The sequence below is a fragment of the Euphorbia lathyris genome, chromosome 7 (assembly GCF_963576675.1).
Source record: "Euphorbia lathyris chromosome 7, ddEupLath1.1, whole genome shotgun sequence".
NCBI lineage: Eukaryota > Viridiplantae > Streptophyta > Magnoliopsida > Malpighiales > Euphorbiaceae > Euphorbia > Euphorbia lathyris.
The window spans coordinates 17,113,637-17,128,254 of record NC_088916.1 but is presented as its reverse complement, the minus strand read 5'-3'; the positions used below and the strand labels follow the sequence as shown (position 1 = coordinate 17,128,254).

The 14,618-nt window shown below is 29.5% G+C and overlaps 1 long non-coding RNA gene across 1 annotated transcript; it reads right to left on the bottom strand.

The window, feature by feature from the left end:
• Window positions 1-2,057: 2,057 nt before the first annotated feature.
• Window positions 2,058-12,825, bottom strand: LOC136201235 (uncharacterized). The gene is made up of 3 exons (XR_010673756.1): window positions 12,573-12,825; window positions 3,002-3,090; window positions 2,058-2,901 (listed from the first exon to the last, which is right to left on the bottom strand). It is a non-coding gene; the product is annotated as an uncharacterized lncRNA (long non-coding RNA).
• Window positions 12,826-14,618: the final 1,793 nt, after the last annotated feature.

Sequence of the window (14,618 nt, the reverse complement as noted above, 5' to 3'; positions counted from 1 at the left end):
ACTGCTCATATTTGTCAATTGATGACATTTCACATTTCTTATGTAAATCCACCCTTACGCGCGAGAATATCAAATATGGAATTTTCGCATATCATCATCATTTCTAAAGAAAACATATTTTCTTTTATCACCAGGTCTTGTTTGTTTTGTTGGTCTTTTATTTTTGGATAAAGTTGGAAATTAATGGATAGTAAAGATGGCTGAATGAGATTAAGATTTGAAGAAATTGGAGCAAAGATTTGTGGGTGCCGAAAGGTTAATATTGAAATTTTTGTGGTACAAATGCAATTTTTACCGATTCGGACTTCCACTTTTACATGTGCATATAATATTGCTTGAATTTTCCAAATTATAGTTTTTACTTATAAAAAGTCAAGTTGAGTGGAAGACTTGTGATATGAAATGATATATTTTTCTTCGTACTATATTAAATATTGTAACTCTTTTTTTTTTTTTTTGACAAATCTTAAAAATAAAGTACCGAATTTAATGAGTTTAACTTCTTATTATTGTTATTGTAACTTAAAATTTTAAATTACATATTTTAATTTACCAGAATAAGTTATCGAACACATTTAAATTTAATAAGTGTTCAAAATATTTTTTAAGTGATCTTTATTGTTATCCAACAATGCCTCAAATTTGTCATATATAACGCCAAAAACATTTTTGATGTAAAAAACAAGAAAGTTGATGAAGTGGAGTGTTCATGATTTTACCAAAAAAATTATTCCTAAAATGTGTTGCAAATATTATTGACTTTCTTTTTATGTTTTCTTTTTTTTTTCATCTTTCAATATAAACTTTATGAAAATAAAAAATATCAAAATTTAATTTTATAGCAATTTATTTTCATCACCATTATAATTTATTTTATCTTAATTTTAATCACTTTTTTTACAAGGAAGAATCATCTTATTAAATATCAGTAGCAGGAGCAGTATAGACACAATGAGGAGGTTCTGAAATCCAGACCGTCCTCTCGAAAGCAGGTGTAGCTGCACGGGCTAAAGAGTGAGCAGTGGAATTCGCTGACTTACGAATAAATAAAATTGACACATTAACTATATCCTTAATAAGGATTTTGCAGTCTTCAATAACTAGTTCCAGAGCCGAATTGCCACTAATTTCTCGTTGAATAGCATACATTAGCAATTGTGAATCCGATTCCACCAACACATTCTGCCAGACTCCTTCAACCAACTCAATGCTTCACGGCACAAGATCACCTCCACTAAAAAAGGGTCTAGACAGTATTAAATAGCATCGTTACTTGCAGCCTGGAACCTGCCACCGTTGTCCCGCAAGATGAATATGTAACCAGCAGTACCCAAGGCAGAAAATATGGCCTCGTCAATATTAAGTTTAAACATACCTGGCGGGGGTTCCCACCATTTCTGAGTTACATCAGTAGTCATCACAACCGCATCACGTCCCTGGCTCTGAGCAACTTTCCAGCTTGAGATGAACTACATGGCAGCGGAGAAGAGTATATGGTAGGCGTTATGACTTGTTTTGACCATACTTTATTGTTCCGGTTGAGCCATAAGAACCAGCAGCAGACCGCCACCGTACCAGTTTCCAACGGGAACATTAATCCCAGCTTCTCCCATAACTCCCTAAACAAAGAGCAAGAATCTCCCAGTCCTGAATTTTAATCACTTAATCAATTATTTATTATATTCTAAAAAGTTATAGGAATTTAATTTATTCGCACATTAAAACGTTTTACAAAATTAATAATGAAATCAATTTCATTTAATTCTATTAATGCGTTTATTGTAACCACTAAAACGTTTTTACATTAATTCTATTTAATTATATTAATGATATTTAGTGTAACCACCAAAAAAGTTTTCCGTTAAGAGCTTTTTTAATTTATTTAATTCTATTAATGTGACACTAAAACATTTTGACATTAATTCTATTTAATTATATTAATGATATTAAGTGTAACCACTGGAATAGTTTTCCATTTAGAGTTTTCTAATTCTATTTAAACTTGCTTAAATTACTACTTACTATTTCCTTCCACTGAATTGCAGGAGAATAGAAGAACAAAATTCATCCCTGTTATGATAATATCATCTGAATACAATCCGGGATGAGACAGAAGAGGTTCAGAAAGAGGATCAGGAAGAGGATCAGGAAGAGGTATTCTCAAATACCTTTCTTTTGTTATGATTTGGACTTATGTGGCAAATGTTCCAACCAAATCTTCTATAAAGCAGTATTGAAAGTGTTCATATATATTATTCTTATGCTAGGCCTACAAACCCTGTGCGAGAGCACTGGAAAAATAAAAAGGGCACTGGAGGAGTACGACGACGCGTTTAATGTGCCAAAATTGTGCAAGTAAGTGAGAAAATTGGCCATTAATTGTGACAGTGCTAGAAGAAATAAGTCATTATGCATTTGTTTATCAAACTTAAGAATTAATGTCTTCTCTTGCTAGGATGGAGGAAGAAGCAACAGACACAGATAAAGAAAATGAAAAAGCAGCAGTGGTGGAATTGCCACAGGACATGTGGATAGAAATTCTGTTAAGGTTGACCATAAAACATCGAATGCAATGTAAGACAATTTACAAATCGTCTATAAACAGCCTCTAGTTCATTGGGAATAAAAGAGTTTTAGCATAATGTTTTAAAAGACAATTTGTATTAAAAAAAACATGCAAGTGCCACAAAACATGAAAGTGCCACAACCGTGGTAGGACGATTCAAAAGTTTGTCAATAAATTGGAGGCTATTTATAGCCAAACACCACGATTTGCAAATTGTCTTACATTGCATTCGATGTTTTATCGGCAACCTTAACATAATTTCTATCCACATGCCCTTTGGCAATTCCACCACTGCTGCTTTTTCATTTTCATTTTCTTTTGCCTCTTCCTCCATCCTAGCAAGAGAAGACATTAATTGTTAAGTTTGATAAACAAATGCATAATGACTTATTTCTTCTAGCACTGTCACAATTAATGGCCAATGTTCTCACTTACTTGCACAATTTTGGCACATATTAAACGTGTCGTCATACTCCTCCAGTGCCCTTTTTCTTTTTCCAGTCGTCGGCACAGGGGTTGTAGGCCTAGCATAAGAATAATATATATGAACACTTTCAATACTGCTTTATGGAAGATTTCGTTGGAACATTTTCCACATAAGTCCAAATCATAACAAAAGAAAGGTATTTGAGAATACCTCTTCCTGATCCTCTTCCTGTTCAAATTTGTAAATACAATTTTTATAAAATATATAGAGAGGGAATAAAAGAGTTTTTGCATATTTTGAAACATTATGCTAAAACTCTTTTATTCCCTCTCATGTGCATAATCCCACAACCCACGAATTAAGGAGGGTGGGATTAAATGGCAAGAAAGTGGAACAAAAAAAAAGGAGAAGTGGAGTGAGTGAAAGTAGTGGATGAGTGTGAGAAAAATTCAAGGGTAGTCGGTGAAATGTGCAGCAAACAAACCACCCAAAACACTATAAATAGGACCTTAAATCTTCATCCCAAAGGCCAACGAATCAATCCAAAAATACAGATACACTATGTCAAACTTTTTCTAGAATTTTAGGTTCTTTTTTTCAATAATTTCTAGCATCAATTTAGTTTTTCAAGGTGAATGTCTCTACCAACCTATTTTTAATTGTGTTACATTCAAATATTGAATTCCGATTCCGAAAGTTATCAATTACATAGATTAAAGTTCATATGAAATCAATTTTTGTTAATTTTATAGTTTCTGTCCAACATTTTCCTGTTCTCATTTCAGACCATTCAAAGTTTGTTTTGTTCTCAGCTTCTTCTAAATGTTTTTTCCTAATATTCTAAATTTCAATTTGGCCTTTTGTTTTGTCTGATTTTGTGTTTAGAAACTCTATTATGAACTGATCTTTACGCCCCAAATTATTTTGCATATTTTGCCCAATTTTTTTATATATTCTGCCTGATATTTTCTTGTTCTCGTTTCGTACCATTTAATGTCCATTTCTATCTTAGATTTTTATACAAACTCATTCTTGACTTTCTAAACTTAATTCTAGCCTTTCGTTTCACTCGATTCCGCATTCATAAGCTCTCAAACGAGTCATCCAAAGTTTGGTCCAAATATGTCCCTGACTATTTTCAGTTTACCCAAATACCGTTCGAATCTGAAGTTCACAATCAAAGTCGGACTTGTTTTAGCCTGCTGCTCATAGCATTTGGGGATCCAAATTTGACATCAATTCAACGTCTTATTGTGATAGCTAATTATGGCTCCGAGTATGTCGTTTGAATTTTTATTTTCATTCTTATCATTGTATTTAATTTAATTTGATTCTTGCATATGTTATTGAATTGTTTATGTTTTATGTTGCAATTGTCCAGCAATATGTTGATATTTCAATTGTAATTATCTACCTTGAACCGTGTATTCGGACCTTCAATTATCAATAAATCTTCCTTTTTGCCAAATCATGTGTCAATATCTCACTTTTAATTGTTTCTTTATCTGTCTTTTACTTATATGCAAAAGCTTAAATAAATTAATAATCTAGGAAAGTTTTTATAACATCGCTAGAGACTCAAAAGAGATTTTTTCAATCCTTGCGTCTCTCACCAACCGCTTCGATTAGACTTCAACTTTAGGCGTGCAATTTATAATTTTAACCGTCTTTTTAATTGAGAATTAGTTTCTCTGGCAGGCCCACACCCGAAACTACACGTGACAAGGTTGAAAATATCATAGTCACAAAATATCGCTAACAGGTTTTAATAGTTATAATGGTTTTGATTGTCATTAACGTGAATTAATTCAGTAAAATTAATTATTCATTAAGTGAATTAATTGAGAAAAAAGTTCCAACCATCCATCTATATAAGAGTTATTTTTTTATTCAAAACAAATAGACAGTGCATCTGAAGGAAATAGAGAAAAATTGAAAGTTTTTCGTTTTAAAATGACCGCATTAAAAAAACATCAATTCCTAATGAATGGATCTCAGTATGTTCAATTTCTACTTTAGTTTTTGACTGCTCCATTTTGTCTTGCTATATATAGAAGACATGGGTTGACCAAATGAGAGCATGCACATTACTATTTTACACATTGATGTCAGTTTATATAGCTAATTCATATGTATAGTCAGGCTCTCTAGTGGGGGTAGTGGACGATTATCAAAATCAGTTATATACTACGAGGCTATATATAGAGATCGGATTTTATCTATCTTAATTTCAATTACTTATTAGAAACAAGTGATTTGCTTTTTTTTTAATTTATTTAAAGAAGAATGTGAGTTTAAAGTTACTTACAAAATGAAAGAAAAAAATCGGCATCACATTATAGTCTTAATTGTTTTAATACTTAAGTAAATTAATATAATTGCAGGTTTGTAATTCAATTAATCAGTTATATTATTGGATTCTTAAGGTTGCGATTCTTTTTATATTTATATAATATTAGAATATGACAAATCGTATCAGTAACAACTTTAAATTTATGGTTCTAACAAGGCTTTGTTTGTTTTTTTGGTCTTTTATTTTTGGATAAAGTTGGAAATGAATGGATAATAATTAAGAGGGCAGAACTGTAAAGAAGCCTGGATGAGGTTAAGATTGGAAGAAATTGGAGCAAAAATTGATGGATGCTGAAAGGCTAATATTGAAATTTTGGTGGTACAAAAGTGCAATTTTTACTGTTTCGGACTTCCACTTTTATATGTTCATATAAAATTGCTTGAATTTTGCAAATTATAGTTTTTACTCATAAGAAAATCAAGTTGAGTGGAAGACTTGTGACATGAAATGGTATATTTTTTTTCGTACTATATTCAATATTGTAACTTTTTTGAAAAATCTTAAAAATAAAGTAGCGACTTTAATTATTTTAACTTCTTATTATTGTCATTGTAACTTAAAATATGTAATTAAGTGTTGAAAATATTTTTAAGTGCTTTTTATTGTTACCAAATAATGCCTCAATTTGTTATATATAATGCCAAAAACATTTTTGATGTAAAAAACAACAAAGTTGATGAAGTGAAGTGTTCATGATTTTACGAAAAAAAAATATTTGTAAAATATATTGTAAATATTGTTGACTTTCTTTTGATGTTTTCTTTTTTCTTTTTCATCTTTCAATATAAACTATATAAAATTAAAAATGTCAAAATTTAATTATATAGCAATTTATTTTCATCACCATTACAATATACAAATTTATTTTATCTTAATTTTAATTACTTATTATTTAAAATTTTATATTCTAAAAAGTTATAGGAATTTAATTTATCCGCACATTAAAACATTTACAAAATTAACAATGAAATCAATTTCATTTAATTCTATTAATGTGATTTATTGTAACCACTAAAACGTTTTTACATTAATTCTATTTAATTATATTAATGATATTTAGTGTAACCACTAAAAAGGTTTTTCGTTAAGATTTTTCAATTCTATTTAATTCTATTAATGTGACACTAAAACGTTTTTACATTAATTCTATTTAATTATATTAATGATATTAAGTGTAACCACTAATTCTATTTAATTCTATTTAAACTTGCTTAACTTACTAGTTAATATTTCCTTCCACTGGATTGTAGGAGAATACAAGAACAAATTTCATCCCTGTTGTGATAATATCATCTGAATACAATCCAGGATGAGACTGAAGAAGGAAGAGGTATTCTCAAATACCTTTCTTTTGTTTATGATCCAAATGAATTTGGACTTGTGTGGCAAATGTTCCAGCCAGATCTTCCATAAAATAGTATTGAAAAGGTTTATATTATTCTTATATTGGGTCTATCTGTAACGACCTGGTCCGGAGTGGGTGGCGCCGGGGTAGAAGGCCTGAGCAAGGAGCGGCCCTAAGGGATGGCGATGGGAGCAGGAATGAACTGAATCCCACATCGGAAATGGAGAGAGAGTGATTGGGGCTTATTAGTAAGATGTGAATCCAATACATGCAGACGCGTTTTAAAACCGTGAGGCCCAATGTCTTGAAATTGGGCCAGAGCGGACAATATCTACATGGTATTGGACCAGGGTGTTACAATTGGTATCAGAGCCGACTCTCCACGTACGATGTGTGGTTCTGGGACAAACCAGGTGGAAGCTGGTGGGCCTGTAACGACCCGGTCCGGAGTGGGTGGCGCCGGGGTAGAAGGTCTGAGCAAGGAGCGGCCCTAAGGGATGGCAATGGGGGCAGGAATGAATTGAATCCCACATCGGAAATGGAGAGGGAGTGATTGGAGCTTATTAGTAAGATGTGAATCCAATACATGCAGACGCGTTTTAAAACCGTGAGGCCCAATGTGTTGGAATTGGGCCAGAGCGGACAATATCTACATGGTATTGGACCAGGGTGTTACACTATCCCTATGCCGACCACTGGAAAAAGAATTGGAGTACGACGACATCTTTAATGTGCTAAAAGTGTGCAAGTAAGTGAGAATATTGACCATTAATTGTGACACTGCTAGAAGAAATATGTCATTATGCATTTGTTTAGCAAAACTAACAATTAATGTCTTCTCTTGCTAGGATGGAGGAAGAGGCAAAAGAAAATGAAAATGAAAAGGCAGTAGTGGTGGAATTGTCATTAACGTGAATTAATCCAGTAAGATTAATTAGTCATTAAGTGAATTAATTGAGAAAAAAGTTTCAACCATCTATCCATGTAAGTGTGTTTTTTTATTCAAAACAAATAGACAGTGCATCTCAATGAAATAGAGAAAAACTAGAAGCTTTTCATTTTAAAATGATCACATTAAAATTCTTAGTGGGCTGGTCCATTTTACCTTGCTATATATATATATATATCTATGTGTAAAATTTTATTTTTCGAAATAGATAGTGTTAACTATTTATGAATTTAAATATACTATTGGGTTTAATTTAATATTTTTAGATATAAATTAAAAGTTTTGGATAAGTTTAAAGAAATTATAAATTAGAAGGACCTTCAACCTTTTAGTTAAAAAAATAAATTAGAAGGACCTTAATTAATATTTTGACAATTGTATTTAACCATTCCTACAGTTAAAAAATATTAAAAATAAAGTAAATTGAAAATTTTCTATATTATATTATTATTAAGTTAGTAATAAATATTTACTTGTTAAAAAAAAAATATATATATATATATATATAATAATATTATATTATATTACATATAACTTAGATCCATCATCAACATTTAATATCCGAATAATGATTAAATGATAATTCTTGATTTTGATTTTCATGATAAGAATGATAAAATAATAATAATAAAAAAAACAAGTGAATGACACCTTTTACGTTACATGTCAATGTTTTATTTTACTCTAAATATAAATGTCCAACATCATGGTAACTTAAATGTAATGTTGACATATGACAATATTAGTTGCCATGTGTCATATTTAAATACATGTTATATTTACCATATTAATTTTATGAAAATTTGGAGATAGAAATCCGGAGGGATATATAGTTCGATAGTGAAAATGTCGATATGAATTTCGAGGACGAAATTCTTTAAGGTTGGTGGAATTGTAACATCCGTGTCTAAAATTTTATTTTTCGAAATAGGTAGCGTTAACTATTTATGAATTTAAATATACTATTGGGTTTAATTTAATATTTTTAGATATAAATTAAAAGTTTTGGATAAGTTTAAAGAAATTATAAATTACAAGGACCTTAATTAATATTTTGACAATTGTATTTAACCATTACTACGGTTAAAAAATATTAAAAATAAAGTAAATTGAAAATTTTCTATATTATATTATTATTAAGTTAGTAATAAATATTTACTTGTTATATATATATATATATATATATATATATATATATATATATATATAGGAGAGGGCTCTTATGAGAACCCTTTCCTAGGTGACAACTCACCTTAGGTGAGAACCACCCAAAACTATGTAGTTTTGGGTAAGGAAATTTAAAAAAAATGTTGTTGCTTACTAGAGGGTTCAAACATAGGACATGTTCATCTATACTCCATGTTGTTTACCACTGAGCTATATATTACGACCCTTTTAGCTTCCATTGTTTAATATTTGATGCATGCACTTATTAATATCAATTAAATGTGCATAATAATAAATTATTAATAAAAAAAAGAAATATGCATAATAATGAATTATTAATAGAAAAAAAAATGCAAAAACATGCTCTAATTTCTTATTTATTTAATTTCTCTATATTTTTGTAATTTATATTTTAAAATGTTAAAGACGATGTTCTAAATATTGTTAGATATATTCTAAACTTTATAATTTGTGTTCTAAAAATTAAGTATAATGTTTAAAAAAATAGTAAATATATGGACCATTTTTACATTTGTTCTATAATATAATTTATAACACTCATATTCTAAATAACATAATGTATGTTCTAAAAAACATAACGCATGTTCTAAAGTTTATATTTTGTGTTCCAAAAATTAAGTATAATGTTCTAAAAAAACAGTAGATATCTCGATCGGTTTTTCATTTGTTCTATAATATAATTTATAAATCATGTTCGAAAAAACATAACACGTGTTTTAAAAAACATAACGTATGTTCTAAAAAATATGTCGTACATTCTAAACTTCATAGTTCGTGTTTTAAAGTTAAAATATATGTTCTAACGTTTGTTTTAAAAAATATATAGTTTGTGTTCCAAAAATTAAGTATAATGTTCTAAAAAAATCAGTAGATATTTCGATCGTTTTTTCACTTGTTCTATAATATAATTTATAACACATGTTCGAAAAAACATAACATGTGTTCTAAAAAACATAACGTATGTTTTAAAAAATATGTCGTACGTTCTAACTTTATAGTTCGTGTTTTAAAAGTTAAAATATATGTTATAACGTATGTTTTAAAAAATATATAGTTTGTGTTCTGAAAATTAAGTATAATGTTCTAAAAAATCAGTAGATATCTGGATCGTTTTTTCATTTGTTCTATAATATAATTTATAACTCATGTTCGAAAAAACATAACACATGTTCTAAAAAACATAACGTATGTTCTAAAAAATATGTCGTACGTTCTAAACTTCATAGCTCGTGTTTTAAAAGTTAAAATATATGTCCTAATGTATGTTTTAAAAAATATATTTTCCTATGTAACATAAATTACAAAAATATAAAGGAATTAAATAAATAAAAAATTAGAGCATGTTCTTGAATTTTTTTTATTAATAATTCATTATTATGCACATTTCTCTTTTTTTCTATTAATAATTCATTATTATGCACATTTCCTTTTTTCTATTAATAATTCATTATTATGCATATTTAATCGATATTAATAAGTGAATGCGTCAAATATTAAACAAAAAAAACAATAGAAGCTAAAAGGGAGATGGTATATTAATCAGCGCGCGAAATAATATATAAAAAGAGCAATTGGCTCAGTGGTAAACAACATGGAGTGTAGATGAACAGGTTCTAGGTTCGAACCCCCTAGTAAGCATCAGTATTTTTTCTTAATTTTTCTACTCAAAACTACGTAGTTTTGGGTGGTTCTCACCTAAGGTGAGTTCTCACTTAGGGAAGGGTTCTCACTTGATCCCTCCCCTATATATATATATATATATATATATATATATATATATATATATATATAAAACTTTGATCCATCATCAACATTTAATATCCAAATAATGATTAAATGATAGTTCTGGATTTTCATGATAAGAATGATAAAATAATAAAATAAAAAAAAAAACAAGTGAATGACACCTTTTACATTACATGTCAATGTTTTATTTTACTCTAAATATAAATGTCCAACATGTCACACCCGGCCCAAAACGGCATCGGGTACAAGATAACGGGCGTTATCAAGTCTAAAAGTCGAACCGATTTTCTACGAATACAACAGATTAATTTGGACTACCTAAAGTTTTATTAATTATTTGGCTTGGACTTGATAATTCTATCAAGCTTCCTACGTATCCCGAACGTATTTTAATATTTAAACCGGAAATCAAAGCCACGTACTTCTACCTATTTTAGGTAGTTCTCTTAATTAGGTAGTTTTCTTCACTTATGAACTCATTTTTAACTTATTTACACATCGATGAAATTAATAGATTTCATTTTATCGCTGCTACTATTCATAATATATTTAGCATCCCGATCTACGAATTCGACTCATCAATTATTAACCTGTTAAAAACTTAATTAATTTCCTAATAACTTAACTTAATTTCGGAATAGACCAAAAACGCTTATTCAGACCGTCAAAAATTTATTTATTGTTTATTTAATATACATGAATACTTTATCGATTCGACAATATAAAACTTAAACGTAAAAACCTTAAAATCATGTTATCAAATCAACCCAAATCACAGATAATTATCGATATCGTTATATCGGTATTTAATCAAAACAACTTGTAATCAATCAAATGTTTTATCAAACCAACTCGTAATCAAATAAATCTCTTTAACAAACCAACTCGTAATTAAACAAACGTAAAACATTATATCAAAATCAACTCATAACCGAAGACATAAAACCTTATATCAAAATCAGCTCAGAACCGAAAACATAAAACCTTATATTCAAATCAGCTCATATCCGAAAACATAAAACCTTATATCCATTCTAGAGTGTCTCCCCTATGTATCAATCCATAACCACGTATATCACATAATCGAGACGTCTCTTTAACCTTGCCTAATCCCGTATTGGTCTTACCCCACCCTTCGCTGCCAATACCCGACTAGGTCTTTACACTGTGTACACAGGCCATGTCCCTCACTGAACATGGTCTTCAAATATAGAAACCACCGATCCGGATTACTCTAGATGGATATAAAAATCATAAAATCACAATATACTCAAATCTCTTTTTACAATCAAATTTCCAATTTATTCCATCACCATAAACCATTTGGCTTTCAATCGCAAAAATAACCGTAATTATTCAAACATTCTCTTAAGTTGCTCAAAATAGTTTACAATCAAAATACAAAATCATTTAAAATCAAATACTCTTTTAATATGACTAAACTTGTCAAAAATTCTTATAAAATCACCGATTCATAATTTAATCCAACTCCAAAAATTAAATTGCCAAAAATATAGTATCGATAAAATTTAATATTATTTAAAGTTAAATATTTTCATCGGCCTATTTTAGGCACTGGATTAGTAAATCAACATAGTTAACTATTTATTAGACTCAATTAGATTATCATAAATCTATTTATACTAATTTTATATCCACATTCTTGAACTAATCTTATATTCGAACTCTTTTATAGATTCTAATTGACAATTATTAATATTAGTCCTTCTATTGTATAACTTATTTTAACTTGGTAAATTAAAGTCACTTATTATATAAATAATATAACACTAAATTTTAAACCAAATACTTTTATCGGCCTTGGACTGAATATATCGTTAGATTCGTAACACCGCTAAAAGTCCGTTAATACCAATTTCACCATTAATTGTATCATTTGTTTTAAACAACAATATATCTCAGACTATAAACCGTAAATCAAAGTCCAAATCGTACAAAACTACATTCTTAACTTGAAATTTCATAGAATCCTCGTACCTGAAAAATCATCGAAATTCAATTGTAAAAAACTCGGGCTAGATTCTTCACGAGTCTTCAAAAACTCGGACATAAAAAGCTTATCCTTCTCAAAATCCAAAAACCCGAAATTGATCAATTTCTCTCAACCTTTCAAGCCTATGCTTGCTTAACAAAAATGTGAACTAACTTATACTATTCCTTCCTTGATCTATCAATGTGCCCTCCATTTTCTTTTCTCTTATTGTCCAGGAGGTTCCAACCTCTTCCTCTCTTTTTTTTTATCTATGTATTATTTATTCAATATACATCTTACACATTATTATTATTATTAAGACAAATTTTTATTCTTATTTTAAATAAACTTCATGCACAATGACACGTTTTTATTGATTGAACAAATGTATCCTTAAATTAATTTGATACCAACACATGTGAATCCATTATTTATTATTTTCTTATCTTTTTTTTTCATTAATTTATAAATAAGGAAAAATGACTTCCATTTTGAGAGGTGTCATTAGATAGACAACTTTCAACTAAAATTAAAACAAGTGTTTAACTTATTTTTTTTATATATAATTAATTTATAACTTTCTATAATATTTGCTCAATCCTATAAAATGTTAATTCAAATACTCATATATATCACTTTCAAACCTCCTTACATATTCCTTGATATCTAATTAATTAAGCTAGCCTATACTAACTAGGATTGAAACGAAATTAGATTTTTTATATAGAAATATTATTACTTCAAAATCTTATTTCACATATAAAATATTATATATATTTCTAGTTAATTATTTTCAAAACTTTTCAAACTCTCAATTGAAACATTTGATTAACTTAATAATCTTCTTAATTTTATTTTTTTTTAAATTAATTAAGATTTCAAAAGATGTATTATATTACATATATGTATAAAAATTTAAAATTTTAGATACAAATGTTACCCAACATCATGGTAACTTAAATGTAATGTTGACATATGGCAATATTAGTTGCCATGTGTCATTTTTTTTTTTTTTTTTTTTTTGTAGAAATAGGAAAGGAAAACAAACCAACAAAAACAACTATCCTGGGATCAGTCTAGGAAAGCTAACCCCAATCCTATCCTCTAAAAGAAGAGAAGAGAGAAAGATAGGGGGATCAGAAAGGGTAGTAACACCTAACATCCCCTCATGGCCAGCCGTAGCCAATCGATCCGCAACACGGTTCTGCTCTCTGAAAAATGTGACTGAACTTTAAGAAATCAAAAGAAGAGCAAAGCCTTTTAATAGCTTTGATAAGGTTGCGGCTATTAAGACAAATAGCATGATTATCATAAATCATTTCGATGGCCTCCCTGTTATCAGACTCCATAGATAACCTCTTCACACCCAGGCTTTTAGCAAGCTTGATACCGGAGAGAATACCCCAAAGCTTTGCAGAAAAGGAAGAGCCCAACCCCAGATTCTGGGTGAACCTAGAAAGCCAGGCGCCCCCCGCATCCCTAAGAACACCTCCGGCAGCAATCTTACCATTGATAAGGCAGGAGCCATCCGTATTCAATTTCACAACCCCATCACTCGGCCTGCTCCATCCCACGAGATGGACCTCTCTTTTCTGGGTAGACCTGGCAAGGGAATCCCCGCCATGTGTCATATTTAAATACATGTTATATTTACCATATTAATTTTAGTGGATTGCTATTCGTCGCCCCTATTTTCCTTACCGTCGCCTCCTGTTTGACATTTTTGCCCTTTTCATTTTTCATTCAAAAAAGTGAAATTCTCTCAACCACGAAGAACAAAACGAAGAAAAATCATGCCTCCAAAACAAGGAAAAATAATTGAACATCTAAGTTTCGTATTTAACAATAATCTGAAATTTAACGAATTTAACTTGAAACGGAATTTTTTTTTCGTTGAATTTGCACTAAACGGGTAGTCCATACGGTCCGGTCCATGGACCGATAGCATGAACTACCCTATTTCACCTAGGCAAAACGGGTAGGCTACCCTATTTTGCTTTAGAAAAAATGGGTTTATTTATTTATTTTTTTAATTATAATAAATATTAATT